A 15,841-nucleotide genomic window follows, 5' to 3' on the forward strand; every position below is an offset into this window, starting at 1 on the left:
GAAGGTGGAGGATTTCAGAGGAACTCTAAAAGTGCACTGCAATGCTCAAGCGAATGCTAACCAGCAATTTAAATTTAAAGCAGCAAGTTCATTGGCTGTGTTTACAACATGAACCAATCAACTTGTGACAAGTCATTTAATGCTAAGAATATCATCAGTTTATGTTAAGGACCCATCAGCCTGCACCATCTAGAGTTTCATGACAGAACTTGGTATATATATACAAATCCAATTCCAAAAAAGTTGGGACACTGTACAAATTGTGAATAAAAACAGAATGCAATGATGTGGAAGTTTCAAATTTCAATATTTTATTCAGAATACAACATAGAAGACATATCAAATGTTTAAACTGAAAAAATTTTATCATTTTAAGGGAAAAATAAGTTGATTTAAAATTTCATGGCATCAACACATCTCAAAAAAGCTGGGACAAGGCCATGTTTACCATTGTGTGGCATCCCCTCTTCTTTTTATAACAGTCTGCAAACATCTGGAGACTGAGGAGACAAGTTGCTCAAGTTTAGGAATAGGAATGTTGTCCCATTCTTGTCTAATACAGGTTTCTAGTTGCTCAACTGTCTTAGGTCTTCTTTGTCGCATCTTCCTCTATATGATGCACCAAATGTTTTCTATGGGTGAAAGATCTGGACTGCAGGCTGGCCATTTCAGTATCCAGATCCTTCTTCTACGCAGCCATGATGTTGTAATTGATGCAGTATGTGGTCTGGCATTGTCATGTTGGAAATGCAAGGTCTTCCCTGAAAGAGATGACGTCTGGATGGGAGCATATGTTGTTCTAGAACTTGGATATACCTTTCAGCATTGATGGTGCCTTTCCAGATGTGTAAGCTGCCCATGCCACACGCTTTCATGCAACCCCAAACCATCAGAGATGCAGGCTTCTGAACTGAGCGCTGATAACAACCTGGGTTGTCCTTGTCCTCTTTAGTCTGGATGACATGGCGTCCCAGTTTTCCAAAAAGAACTTCAAATTTTGATTCATCTGACCACAGAACAGTTTTCCATTTTGCCACAGTCCCTTTTTAAATGAGCCCTGGCCCAGAGAAAAAAACGCCAGCGCTTCTGGATCATATTTAGATATGGCTTCTTTTTTGACCTATAGAGTTTTAGCCGGCAACAGCGAATGGCACAGTGGATTGTGTTCACCGACAATGTTTTATGGAAGTATTCCTGAGCCCATGTTGTGATTTCCATTACAGTAGCATTCCTGTATGTGACACAGTGCCGTCTAAGGGCCCGAAGATCACGGGCATCCAGTATGGTTTTTCGGCCTTGACCCTTACGCCCAGATATTGTTCCAGATTCTCTGAATCTTTGGATGATATTATGGACTGTAGATGATGATAACTTCAACTCTTTGCAATTTTTCTCTGAGAAACTCCTTTCTGATATTGCTCCACTATTTTTCGCCGCAGCATTGGGGGAATTGGTGATCCTCTGCCCATCTTGACTTCTGAGAGACACTGCCACTCTGAGAGGCTCTTTTTATACCCAATCATGTTGCCAAGTGACCTAATAAGTTGCAAATTGGTCCTCCAGCTGTTCCTTATATGTACATTTAACTTTCCGGCCTCTTATTGCTACCTGTCCCAACTTTTTTGAAATGTGTAGCTCTCATGAAATCCAAAATGAGCCAATATTTGGCATGACATTTCAAAATGTCTCACTTTCAACATTTGATATGTTATCTGTATTCTATTGTGAATAAAATATAAGTTTATGAGATTTGTAAATTATTCCATTCCTATTTTACTCACAATTTGTACAGTGTCCCAACTTTTTTGGAATCGGGTTTGTGTATGTATATATATATATTAATATATATATTAAAACAGAAAAATGGTCATTTTAAATGGTAATCATGTTTCACAATATTTTTTAATGCAGCCTTGGTAATCACAAGAGAATTCTTTCAAAAACATTAAAAAAAATCTTACCAAAGTTTGAACAGTAGTGTATACATATAATTAAAAATTAAATAATAGAAAATTACATGTATCTTACTAAAAAAGGACTGTTGTATTATGATATGAGGCTGACAAAAAAAAAAAAAAAAAAAAAAAACCTAAAGGCACTGTTAAGAATATACACACTTGTCACAAAAATGCCTTAAATAGACTAGCTATAAAATTAATATTACTTGGGGTGCTGCAGCTAAACATGCTCCATTGAAAAATGAGGAATGTGATTAGGCACAGGAAAAGACAAAGAACAAGCTACATATATTTACCAGCAAAAGAGACACTAACAGTGGCTGAGCTGATAGTAAGACTGACATGAAAATAGGGGGAGAATTATAGCTGAATTTCAGCATTTTTGCATCATTTGCTGCTGGCCTGCTAGTAACACAAAGGCCTTTCATAACATGAAGATGGTGGCATTGACAAGCTGCCTGTGCTGCTGTGAAGAACGTCTCACTCTATCACTTTAAACCTTTTTAAAAGATAAATAGAAGTAGAGAGGAGTGCCAGAATTACACAAGGAGTTCAAATGTAAACAAGGGAGACAGACACAGGAGGTGAGCGAGAAAGACAAAGAGGGAGAGTGAAACATAGAAAATGTGTTTCTCCTCCACCCCTATTTTGATGCCCATTTTTTGAGTGCATAAATATTTGATGAAATGGGCCGAAACCGAAGCCATATAACATTCCTGCATTCCTGATGCTCGCTACCCCCGTAAGCCATAAACATTAAAGGCATGATTGAGTGCATTAAAATGAACTCATTGGAACAGCACATTGATTACTTGATGGAGAGTCCCCCTACTCTAATACAATAAATAGGGCCAACAGAATATTGCGTTTGCATATGGGAAAGGACGAGGTGTGGTAAGTGCTGGTGGGGAGGGGGGTTTAGGTTCAGGACACATGCTTTTTCCCCAGCGCAGGCCCAGGCATCATGCTTTGTCCCCTCAAATCTATCTTTTTAAATGATGTGTACATTTGGTCTCAGTGGGAAGTTAATTAGGTCCAGAGATCGCTTCAGGTATTGTTCAAGTAATTTAAAATGTCAGAATATGCAGGATGCCTGGTCTGACCCAGGCGCTCTCGGTACCTCTGCAATATCAGGAGTAGCTAATTATTTTCCTTCTTTTGGTCTGCAGATTTGCTGGTAGAAAGAGAACAGAAAAGGAATAATAATTGGAAATATTAATGAGGTGGGTTTGTTGGACCCAAAAGACTTTTGTAATATCTCACTGCCTGTAGAATGTTTGCACTCATGGTGAACCTCCAGATATTTCGGCTAGAATTAACTGTGGTTGCTGTAAAAGTGTCACACTCCCGTTACGATAGTCGTCAATTCTACTGTCACTTGTGGAGTGAGAGTATGCCTACTATTGTACTACTTCATCAAAAAATGAAAATACTGTCAAGCCTGCATGCTGTTATTTCTTCTGTGAAACAGAATGAAGCAACTTTACTTAGTTCTTCTCTCTTTTCATACAATGGCACTGAACAGTCCCATACATTTCATATTGGCTACAGGTTGTCAAGCTCCAAAAAAGCACTATTAAGTTACCAAGTGTATATGACACAGGTGCTTTATTCCCAGTCACCTGAACTCATAAGATAGATTTGCATTTTAGAGTTGCAGCAGAGGGAAAAGTTATCAGCAAATACTACAATGATACAAATTTAACCCTGTTCCTTACACAAAACCATTTAAATACATCAGAAGTCTTGGAACATAGTACAATAATTTATGTGTTACTTACACTAGCATTCAGAAACTTGTGGTTGGTAAGTAAAAAAATAAATAAATAAAAATGCAGGAAAGCAGTAATATTGTGAAATATTATCACAGTTTAAAAGTATTTTCTATCGCAGTATATTTTAAAATGTAATGTATTCCTATGATGGAAAGATAAATTTTTCAGCAGCCGTTATTTTAGTCTCTAGTGTCACATGAAAGTGTCCTTCAGAAAACATTCTAATATGTTGATTTGTGGCTCAAGAAACATTACTTATGATCAACAGTTGTGCTGCTTAATATTCTTGTATTTCTAAGGAATCTTATATGAACTAACCACAACAAAGATGAATAAATACTGTAACAAATGTATTGGTCATTGTTATTTAATGTTAGCTAAAGCATTATATATATAAATTCAATAATTTTATATTAATTAAACATTATTTAATATAATATTATTTAATCTAGCTAGAAAAATTGAAAAGTTAAAGAAAACATATAAATTAGGTAACACTTTATATTAGGAATCACTATTCACTATTAACTAGTTTATTAACATGCATATTACAAGAATATAGGCTTTTCACTAAAGAATATATCAATGCCTTATTCTTCATGATCATATTCTTGATCCCTTAACCCTACCCAAACTACTACAACAACTACTTTACTAATTATCTATGAGCAGCAAATTTGGAGTTTATTTAGGGAAAACTTCTGGTTAATAGTGAATGTACATTATTTTATTTTATTATTTTATATGTATCGAGTCTTGGAGGCAATGGACAAATAAAAATAAACATTTCTTAAGAGTTATATTATTTCCATAGTGTTTTGTTAATAAGTGCAATATGTTAATTTTCAACCTTGTTCATACTGAATTATAGATCCACTGTGCGGAGTATTGTGCATTAAGATATTAATAGAGCTTTCTCTGAACACCACATTGGATTTACTAGCTATCTGTCCATCCTACGTACCATAACTTCTCAAGTACAGCAGTTTATACACACTAAGACTCTCTAATGTGGCTTCACAAAAGCTGACAATATACTGTAACAAAACCCACATGATAATACAGTACGTAATAGGTGGATGCCATTATTACAATCTCCTCGTTTTAACCCTCTTTGAGTGTCTGTATGAGAATTCCATTGGCATAACAAACAAAAGAGCAGCAGATGGTTAACTCTCCCATTGTCTTCTCTGTTTAGTGAGGGGAACACCTATTCAAGCCGCACATTTTTGATCTACAGGGAGAAATTGGCAAAGATTCTTTTATATTCAAATGAGAACATTATCATAAGGCGCATGGCAATAGCAAAGTCCCCTTCTGTTAGTGTCTCATTTGAATAGCTTATATCTTCAAGACACCTCTTCAGGAGATTCATTTGGGCTTTCGTCCTCGGCACGGGACACCTCTGTAGCTGGGAAGTGTCACGCATCCAACTTTGTAATTCATCATGAAACAGCCCCTTTCAAAGATTAACTAAATAACTGTCAGTGTGGTAATGAGTGATGTAAACACAGAAGATTAATTAGGTTAGGTAGCCTCATACTTGTGAAGTCAAATCTTCAGTTATATATGGTTGCCCACTGAAAACTGTTTTTTTTTTTTTCTGTCCTGACAGGGAACACTATCCATCTTTTGTCAAATGTTTCAAAATGGGGCTGATCTGAGGGAAGTCTTTTTGTGGCACCTGTGGCAGTCTCTATGAGTGCGTACGATAGAGACAGAGACAGAGAAGCCGCCTCCGATTAGAGATGGAGACCAAAAAAGGATCAGACACGAACATGTCAGCATCTTTTAATGTGTGTATCAAGTCTTTCAGGCATCTCAAGGAAGCCAAACAAAACAGAAATGACAAGCTGATGTTTGGCAACTCAGAGAGTGAGAAGGCAGGGGTGGGGGGCTATAGAGAAAACTTTTATTTCTCCAATCATTCTCCATAGGGAATACATTCACTCCACTGTCATCTTCTCAGTGAATTACAATTAACCTGTCTTTCTTTTACTTCTTTTTCTTGTATGTCCCCTCCTCCCTCCGTACGACAGGGGACTCGTTGAGGTGTTTCTGTTTAACCGTTTGGTAATTTCATTTAAACGCTATAATTAATGTACATGATTTAAAATCACTAATTATAGTTAAATGACTACTGCATCTTCACAGCATGCCTGACACAAATACTTGACCTGCAGATTGATCATGCAATCAGTGCAAGGAAGAGCTGAAAAAAAAAAAAATACTGATAATGAATCAGCTGAGCAGCAGCATAAAATATCAATGCATAGATATGGTTTATAAAATTTAATTATGTATTACTTTAGGGTACACTTATGCAAATAATGTCATCAAAAATAATGCTTACATGCTCAGTGATGTTTAATAAAATGTAAATCCAAAGCATCATATGACTGAAAAAAAGAACTTTGACTAGTATGTGTCAGTGACCAACACAAATTAATAGTTAAAAATTTCAAAATTTATTTTACGTTTATTTTTTATTTATTTAAAATTAGATTTTTTAAACAATATATATATATATAGATAGATAGATAGATAGATATATTCATATATACATGAATTTTAATGTGAACAATGTGAATTTTCAATGTGACCTTTTAATGTGTATTTTATGTGTATTAATGTGTTTTTATTAATTTTAATTAATGATCATGTAATTTTCATTTACCAGTTTACTTTTTTAATGTTTTAATTTGTGCCTACTCAATAACTGTGTGTGTGTGTGTGTGTGTGTGTGTGTGTGTGTGTGTGTGTGTGTGTGTGTGTGTGTGTGTGTGTGTGTGTGTGTGTGTGTGTGTGTGTGTGTTATTGAGCCATTAACTTGTTAATTAAGCCGTTAATTAAGGCAGCTATAGACTCAATTACAATAAATAAATATATAAAAATAAATTTTATTTTAAAATAATATTAATAATTATTATAATTAATTAAAATGATCACATTTCATCTATAAAAAACAAATGAAAATTTCCTTACATTGTCACTAGTTATTTTTCCTTCAAAGACTCCATCATACACAAACTGTCCTTTATTTGATCTGTTCCTTTTATTCCTGTTCCTTTGGTTGAGCACACCTTATCACACTTGTCTCCCTCTTACTAGCCTGGCTGTCTCTTTGCTGTGTTCAGTCTGGGCTGTCCTCTCCAAGCGGTGGGTCTGATCCAGCCTCACCAGGCCGCTCCTCCAGGGCTGTCATTGAGGGCGGGGCAGGGGACTCACACCATATGGCTGACCGAGGCCCCGCAGCCTCCCCAGAGGTGATGAGAAAGCTCACTCCTGATCAGAGCTCAGAGAGGGAATCAGAGAGAGAAAACAAGTCAGAATGAGAAGAAAAGACAAACTATATCACTATTTGGAAAGGGAACTCCAAATTTTCAACACACTATGATCTATTTTATTATATTCAGAATTTTTGTTCAGTTGACTTAATGCATTTATTTATCACAAATAAACAAAATACAGGAAATTCACAAGGTTGCATTGGAAATCGCATTCCAATGATACAAATGGACTTGTCCGCACCCGTACCGGCAGCAAGCTGTTCCTTCAGAGAGCCATTAAAGAGTAAAGTTAGGGACCCCTCATCGTCTGGAAGCCACTCAACAGGTAGCGGCCCATCCCACTGAATCCAGCTGTTCAGAGATGAGCCACCTTGCCAGAAAATAACCATTCTGACATTTTGAATATGCTTCTGTGGAGCTTAGCAGCACACCAAATATTTGCATGCCTTTTGTCTCCAAAGGCAAAGGAGATAGGGGAGAGTCAACAGCGTTCACCTCCTGAGATAGACACGTCTAAATGGAGCTCACATCCCCGCACCCCTGACAGGTCTCTCATCGCCCCGTGAAGCTCACCTCCTGGAGGGCCCAGTGATTGAGAGGAGCCCTTAGCCCAGCTCTTTTATCCTGGGAACGCTGCTCTGACCCCCCTTTTTTTACTGCTGCCACTGAGAGAGAGAAAGAGAGAGAGAGGGAGAGGAAAACACATTGGATTATTTGATCAGGATGTTTTGAGCACATGCAAGAGACAGCTAGAGAGTTGGTGTTGTCATTAATATTATTATTATTACTGTAGTAGTATTGTTTAATTTATAAGTTCATAATAATAAGATTGTGCCAAATTAAATAATGCCTAATTAAACTGAATAATAATAAAAATAATAATAATAATAATGTTAATACTACTATTATTTAGCTAAAATAATAATAATTGCTATAAATTAAAACTAATACTAATACTATTTAAACATTGCCTATTTGAACTGAATAATACAATTATTATTATTATTATTATTATTATTATTATTATTATTATTATTATTATTATTATTATTAAGTTTAGTTTAGTTTAGTTAGTTGTTAATAATCATAATCATAATAAAATATTAATGATGATGATGATGATGATGATTCTATTTTAGGGTTAAAATATTACTTCTATTACTACTAACCTATACCTAACAGTCTTCTTTGTTACCAGAGATGGCTGTATCATTACCAGTATGAATGGAATCAGTGCTGGCAGTGAGTATTATTAGGACTGAGATTGGGTGCTAGCATTTGTATGGTTTACAGTGACACCTATTGGTTGAGCTGTAGAAAAATATGACAGCGTAGACCGCATGTCTGTGTCAGGAGGGACTGGGGGAGACAGTATGATAGGGCTGTGAAAATGCAGGACTAGGTTTTGTTCAGCTTAATATGCAGCATTAGACTATTTTAATCCTCATGCCCAACCACTGAATGTAATAAGCTGATTTTGACATCCTCACTTCAGAAATACTTCAAAATGTGTGTCTCTGAATTCAATCAAAATGTGTCATTGAATTTTCTCGTTTTGATATAATAATGTTAATTATTTCTGTAAAATGTATAAGGATTATACATTCTCTGTATTTGTAAGGTAATTAAGTAAGTATGATTTAATTCTAAACTAAAAATAATCAAATAAAATAACCTTTTGCATAATTTATATTTTTAGATTAATATATTAATCTGGGAATATAATAGTACACCATATATACCTCAAGAACTGTGACTAATAATTTTATTTGTACCTAAAGAATTAAATAATTTAATGTGATTTAAGTCTGTATAATCCTGCCAGCCCAGTGACATGTACATATCACCCCAGGACATGAACAAATGGTATAAAAGATTGATATCTTACTACTGTAAATTTATTAATGAAATCATAGGGGACAAAAAAAAATAATGAAGCAGCAGAACCATTAATTAACCTCTTTAAGAATGAATGCTTAAGAGAACCTACTCATACGTCCATACAAACACACACACCTATAAATCCTTGCCAAACATTAATCAGTCACTTCATATTTTTTAAATACTATTTACTATTATCACTGGGTTTGAATGTGTCAACAAAAGTGACAATAAAATTGTTACAAAATGGAAGGCAATATGTTCTACCACAAGACCAACAGAAGCAATGACCTGAAATTATATTCTCACAAAAGTGTTTAATTTAATCTATTAGTCTTGAATCTATTAATTTAATTTAATTTCATTTCATTTCATTTTTTAACGGCTTTCATTAGATTTGTATAAAATCTATTTGTTATACAGTACTTTTTTTTAAATGTATCATGAATTAAAATTGTATTGTATTTATTTTTCAATATTTCATTTTAATTGTTATTGTCAGTTTTACTTTTGGTAACATTTCTTTCTTTCTTTTTTTTTCAGTCTCTCCATAGAGACTGAAATTGGAATAATGGAAAAGAAGCTTTCTGAGAAAGAGGAAACAGAATGTCTCCCAAACGGGGCAAGGCTCTGTTTTTGGGAACATTCCTGTTTTGCTCAACAGGTGTCATTGGCACCTTATCACCCAACTAAACGAAAGAGACTTCTCTACATGTTTCATTGTCACCTTTCTTGGACGTGCTACCTTAGAAAACACAGTGTATACAATAAATGGAATAATTCATGAGCTATCATTAAAAATGAAACATTCTTTCACTTTCTCTCCTTAGACTGGAGATGAAGTTCAGAATTCAACATAATGGACTCGAGATGCTCTGAAGTTTCCTTTCCTGTACCTTCTCATCCCCACTAAAGATAATGGAAGCCTCATTCTCGTTTGCCTTTCCCAAGAAAAAAAGAGCAACCTTCACATTAATTGCAGCGAGACATTCGCATCCTCTGTTTCTCTCTCTAACTTTTTTCTTGTGTTTTTAGTTTGACACCATTTCTTGCTCTTTTTTTCTATCTCCCCTCTTCTTACCAGAAGTCGTCCAGTTTTGAAGCCATCATTGATAACACAAAGCCAATCCTACTTCACGAAAGAAAAAGGTAACACTTTACAATAAGGTCCCATTAGTTCATTTTAATTCATGCATTAATTAACATTAACTACCAATGAGTAATTCTTACACTATTTATTAATCTTTGTTAACATTAGTTATTTTATTTTAATAATGCATTAGTAAATATTAAAATTGAACTATGATTAACAAATGCTTCATAAGTGTTTATCATTGTTAGTTCATGTTAAATTAACTAATGTTTAACAAATGGCACCTTATTGTAAAGTGTTACCGAAAAAGTTTTCCAACAGCACTCCTGCCAGACCCAAGGACACAAATGCTATACATTTATTGACAATCAAGGCTTTGTAACACAACAATGATTTAACATCACCTATTTATTTTAAGAACAATTTCCAGCTGAATGCATGATTTCAATACACCCTATGAGGCGCCTCTATCAGCATAATTCGAAAAAGCAAACATGGGATAGCAGCTCCCAGCCCTGTCGGATATTTCTGTGTCTCAATTATTCATTAATGTGAAATTGTGCTTGTCTCAAGTGCAGCTTTGTCATTTCCTCTAGTGACACAGATCCTGGTCGTTGTCTGCCGAACCTCCCCACCCTCACCCCCTCAACTCCTGTGCCAATTTCCTCAGCAGACAAAAGTTGTTTAGGAATGTATTTCCGCCGTAGAAGCATGGAGATTCTTGATTTGTCTTTATCCTAAGACCATTTGTATTACACAAGACTGCAATAAATAATAAATTGTGTATGATAGAGCATGAAAAAAAATACATGCCATAAGAACAAACAGTTCTGTGCTACAAAAATATGTTTTGCTCTGGCTTTCAGAAAGTGTGGCTAACTAATAATAATACTAAATATGATTTACATATAATAAATAAATATATAATATAAACAATAATAATAATAATAATTATTATTATTATAAGAGTACACTATTTTATTTCATAAATGACAAAATCATCTAGACTATAACTTAGATCTATTATCCGTTGTTCCTTAAGACTAATGTGGTGAAGCCTAATTATAATCTGGTCTGCAGACATTATTAACATAGAGAATCTGCCTTTTCGGTGTCTTAAAAGATGGCCACTAAGACAGGCAAATGTGATGTAAAAGATATTTCATGTAAGAGTCAATGAATAAAATAATAGGGCTATGAAAGGCTCTGCAAATGACCCTCAGTGGAAGGAATTTTCTACATGTTTTAACCTCTCATTTTTGCTGGCATACTTTAATAAGCTCTTATTTAAATGTATTCATTAAACATGGTCTGAGGACTTTAATGTATTTTAAATATGGCCTTCAGTATCTCAAATAAATGAGTATTTAGACAAGAGAGTGACATAGAACATTGTTTTTCAGAAACATATTTCAAACTGATTGTTCCATAAATCATCTGATAAAATTGTACATTTTTGTTGGCACCTCTGCATAATACTAACATGATTTGATGTTTGAATTTAAATAAAATGCTATTGAGGGTAACGGTGTTTGTCAGTAATTCCCATTGTTTTGTAGTAAGCTACAAATTTGCATGACATGCAACCCACAATAATAAAGAAGAGTTTAATTTCAAACCCCTAATGATGTTCTTTATGGTTACTCGTGTACATGAGATATCTTTGAGTGTTGAGTGAAAATGCTGCTCAGTGTCAGTTCATGTATAATTTGTGCTGCATATGTTGCATGTGCAGGTGAGTGTCTTTTAATGAGAATTCAGCAACACTCAAGGATGGCTACAAAAACAGCTCGTATGCATTTTGAAAGCACATGCCTTGCCACATATCATTTATAAATAGCCAGCAGATAATTTTGTTCAAATTTCACTAAAATTAAGACAGATATTTCAACTAATGCACATAGTTTCTTTTTGACTTACTCGGTTATTTGGATCTGGATTTAACTGTATTTGCAATTTTAAAACATAAACAATCAGAGGAGTTGTCAAGGGTCAGTGTGGTCTATGGATCTTGTTATAAGGGGGTCGAATAATTTGCATCTTTTATCTATCTATCTATCTATCTATCTATCTATCTATCTATCTATCTATCTATCTATCTATCTGCTGTATCTATCTAGGGTTTATATATTCTTAACTTGTCAGTTCTAACAGGTATCCATGTAAAGATGTTATTTAAAAAACAAAAAAAAAACAATTAAGGACAAAATTATCTGTTAATTAAAACAGCACAAGTTCCAAGCTTGTTTAAATAAATAATAATAATAATAATAAAATAAAATAAAAAATCCATATTGTTTGGAGCATAAATCTGTAAACAACAAGGCAATTATACTAGCAACAATTTCTATAAACTGGTAAAAATTACATATTTAAGTTAAAGAAGAAAAGGAAGAAGAGATGGAGAATATAAAGTAAATCAGTGTTATTCAAATATAAATAATATAATTTAAAATGTATTTTTCTATTTTAAACCTGATTAATTATTACATACCATTTGTAAGCCTGTGTTGACCGAAATGGACATTTCTTCTCACTCTCTTTTTGCTGGCATCAGCGGAAGCCAAAGAAGAGAGAATTGGGGAAGATGGGTTAAGATACGTTGATGAAAAAGGATAAAAGAAGGGCATAATCGTATTCCAGTATATTTAAGAGCGTATCTTGGGGTTTTTATGCAGCTGGCAACCCTCGTCCCCAATGTTTATCAATTATTACTTATCTTAGAGGTTTCTATGCCCAGGGATCGAAGACGGTTCTAAAGGTTTTTTTTTTGTTTTCAGCCACTTTCCTTTTTTATTTTTTGCACTAAGCACAGCCCATTAGAGGCGCATACAGCATCTCTGAGGAAATTATTGTTTCTGTGACACTTTCAACTGCTCTATCTCCTCTGGAAAGTGACCCAAGCAAGTAAAAACAGCCAAAATATTTTTAACGGTTTTTAAAAAATTGGCTCACTCACTGGACTTTATCTTTAAACTAAAAAAAAGGAAGTCAAACCTCTCAGTTGTCTAGTAGGTCAAATAAAAACAATGTAGGGTCATATTTCAAATACTTTAAATTGTTTTGATTATTTTCTAGCAATATTAAAGGGAGTTAAGATGTTGGGAGTCTTTCTGTAATTTACTGTACATGGAATCCTTAGAAAAATAAAACAAGGTACTTCATAAGCATCAAAAATAGACTGAGAACTGTAAAAATATCCACTTATCTATGATTAACAGTCTATTTTTAAATGAACCTAACTGTCATTTAATTACACATGCACACATCAATTTTGTAATTTTTTGTTCGATATGGATCCACTTTCTTTTTCAATTAGGCAACAAACTGCATATTTACATAAGTACAAGGGTCATTCATAATTTATCATAATTAAACCATTTTCCTGGGTTGCACTCTTGACCACCTGTTGGCATTCACACTAAATATTTAACAGCATATTTTCAGCCCCCTTTTTCTTAGTTCTAGCTCTTTGATGTTTTGTTCCACATTCATCCACTTTTTTGCATGTACTCAGTGGATAAGTCGAGTTGTCTCTTACAGACTCGAAACTTTGCATTTTAACTTTTGTCTGGAGATCCCTTTTTCCCCCTCAATATGAAATATCATCTTTAATAAAAGTGGAAGCGGGGAGAGAAACACGATAAATCGGCTCTAACCATACAGAGGCGCAGGTCTCTGGGAGACTGATTATCATCGTACCTCAATGCTAGACTTCTCAATAATTAGAGAATGTGCTGCTTTGCTGCTGTGGCCTTGATTGTTCTCCCAGGCTAGGCGTCAATTACCACGGCCCTTGTCTCTCCCTGTGCTCTTTGCCTTACGGCTGTTGGAGAGCTTTGCACATGAAAGGTCTTTTAACGTCCTGCAATTGCATCATGGGAATGGACACAAAGCAGATTTGGTGAACGGGACACAGGGCTTGAGCTTGTGCCATCTGCCTACCCGGGGGTGATGGAGGTGATGGAGAATACAATGAAATAAAGAGGAATAAGGTGCTTATATGATTGGAAAAGATTTATGTATTTTTGCTTTTGCTACTGTTGTACATTCCTCAAAATCTTGCTTCAAAAGTTTAAGGTCAGTAAGAGTTTGAAAAAAATGAATGTTTTTATTTAGCAAGAAAAGTGAAATTAATAATTTTCAACATTATTAATGATAATAATAATAATAATAAATATTTACTGAACAGCAAAAATCTGCATATTTGGATGATTTCTGAAGGATCATGCAACATTGAAGGCTGGAGTAATGGCTCCTGAAAATCCACCCTCAAATACATTTTTAAATTGTAATAATATTTTCCAAATATGACCTTTTTACTGTATTTTTGATCCAAAAAAAAACTTATTTAAAAAAATATTGACAGAAACAGAATGGCATATATCCAAATTTCCTACTTTTATATTTGTTAAAAATTCCAAATAATGCCTACAGTAATGGATTTTTAAATTTCTAACACACCTTCAACTCTCCTAAATGTGGAATTGTCTTTCCTTTTTACATGACTGATATTTCTATAAAATAAGAATTACCAAAATGTCCACCAAGCTGTACCCACATTCTAAAGACCTCGTGAGACCAGTCTTGAAACAATGGTTATTCTCATCCATTCAGTCACAGTCAAATACGGCCAGATTTCCAACTAATTCCAGATAATAACATTGTGTTTAATTAACATTAGACAATTAAAGCAGTAATTATTAATCATAGCTAGCTCCCCACAGGCACAAGACACAAAGACGTTTTAACTCATTACTGGAGTTCCTCCAGCGCTCATTTTGAAGACAATTGTCCTCATAGGCATTGAGTTCAATTACATAAAAACACTTTTGTTTATATCTCCATAGTAGAACGTGTAGCGGTCAGAGTTCAAATAAGATTCATTGTGAGTCTTTTTGCGCCCAAGGGAAACTCAGAATATCTCCATTACTGTCTTTTCAATTTTGGTGTGATTTTACACTGCAAGTTGTGTACATATAATACCTGCTATGGGATTGCCATCTTATCTGTGACTGTCTCTGGATTGCTCTATGTATAAATAGAAATCATTGATTGGTCTGATGATAGCATTGAGGCTTATTAGGGGCTATTCTTTCTTTGTTGTCATGGGAATAAGCTGTGAAATGCCACAGTGACAGCTCTTATTTGCCTCAGAGGCTCAATGGGTCTGGCTGGTCCAAGGTTATGTGACCTCCACCACACAGCAGAGAGAAAGAGAGAGAGAGAGCTATTGAAAGCCAGTGTGAGTAGAGGCTCAGAGTTCATAACTCTACCAAACCACCTGCTGTAGATCAGAATTATTGAATCAGAATGTCAATCATTTGTCTGGAAGCAAGATTGGTTATGAGATGATGATATTATAAAGAATCACGGCACTTCAGCATTCACAGAAGCTGTAAATTAGCTTGGACAGATCTGCAGTAAGGGCTTTTAAATACATAATGATAGAAAACTAGGCAAATATATTGATGGTTGCAAGTCCTCTCATTACAACAAAGTGTAGACACAATGTAAGTAATATCAGGGGTGGCCAACATCAGTCCTGCAGAGTTCAGCTCCAACCCTAATCAAACACGCCTGAACCAGTTAATTACGGTCTAAGTGTTACTAGAATGCTACAGGCAGGTGAATTTTTATCAAGGTTGGAGCAAAACTCTGCAGAACTTTCGCTCTCCAGGACCGAAGTTGACCACCCCTTTAATAGATTCATTAGTTATAACAAAACGTTGTGATATTGCGACGTTGTGATGTTCATCACGGTGCCGAATAACCTTCTAATACATCTGTAACCAGACAAAAACAGAAAAATATACTTCTTAATAAATGATCAGAATAATGACA

Source organism: Cyprinus carpio, chromosome A1 (assembly GCF_018340385.1).
Source record: "Cyprinus carpio isolate SPL01 chromosome A1, ASM1834038v1, whole genome shotgun sequence".
NCBI lineage: Eukaryota > Metazoa > Chordata > Actinopteri > Cypriniformes > Cyprinidae > Cyprinus > Cyprinus carpio.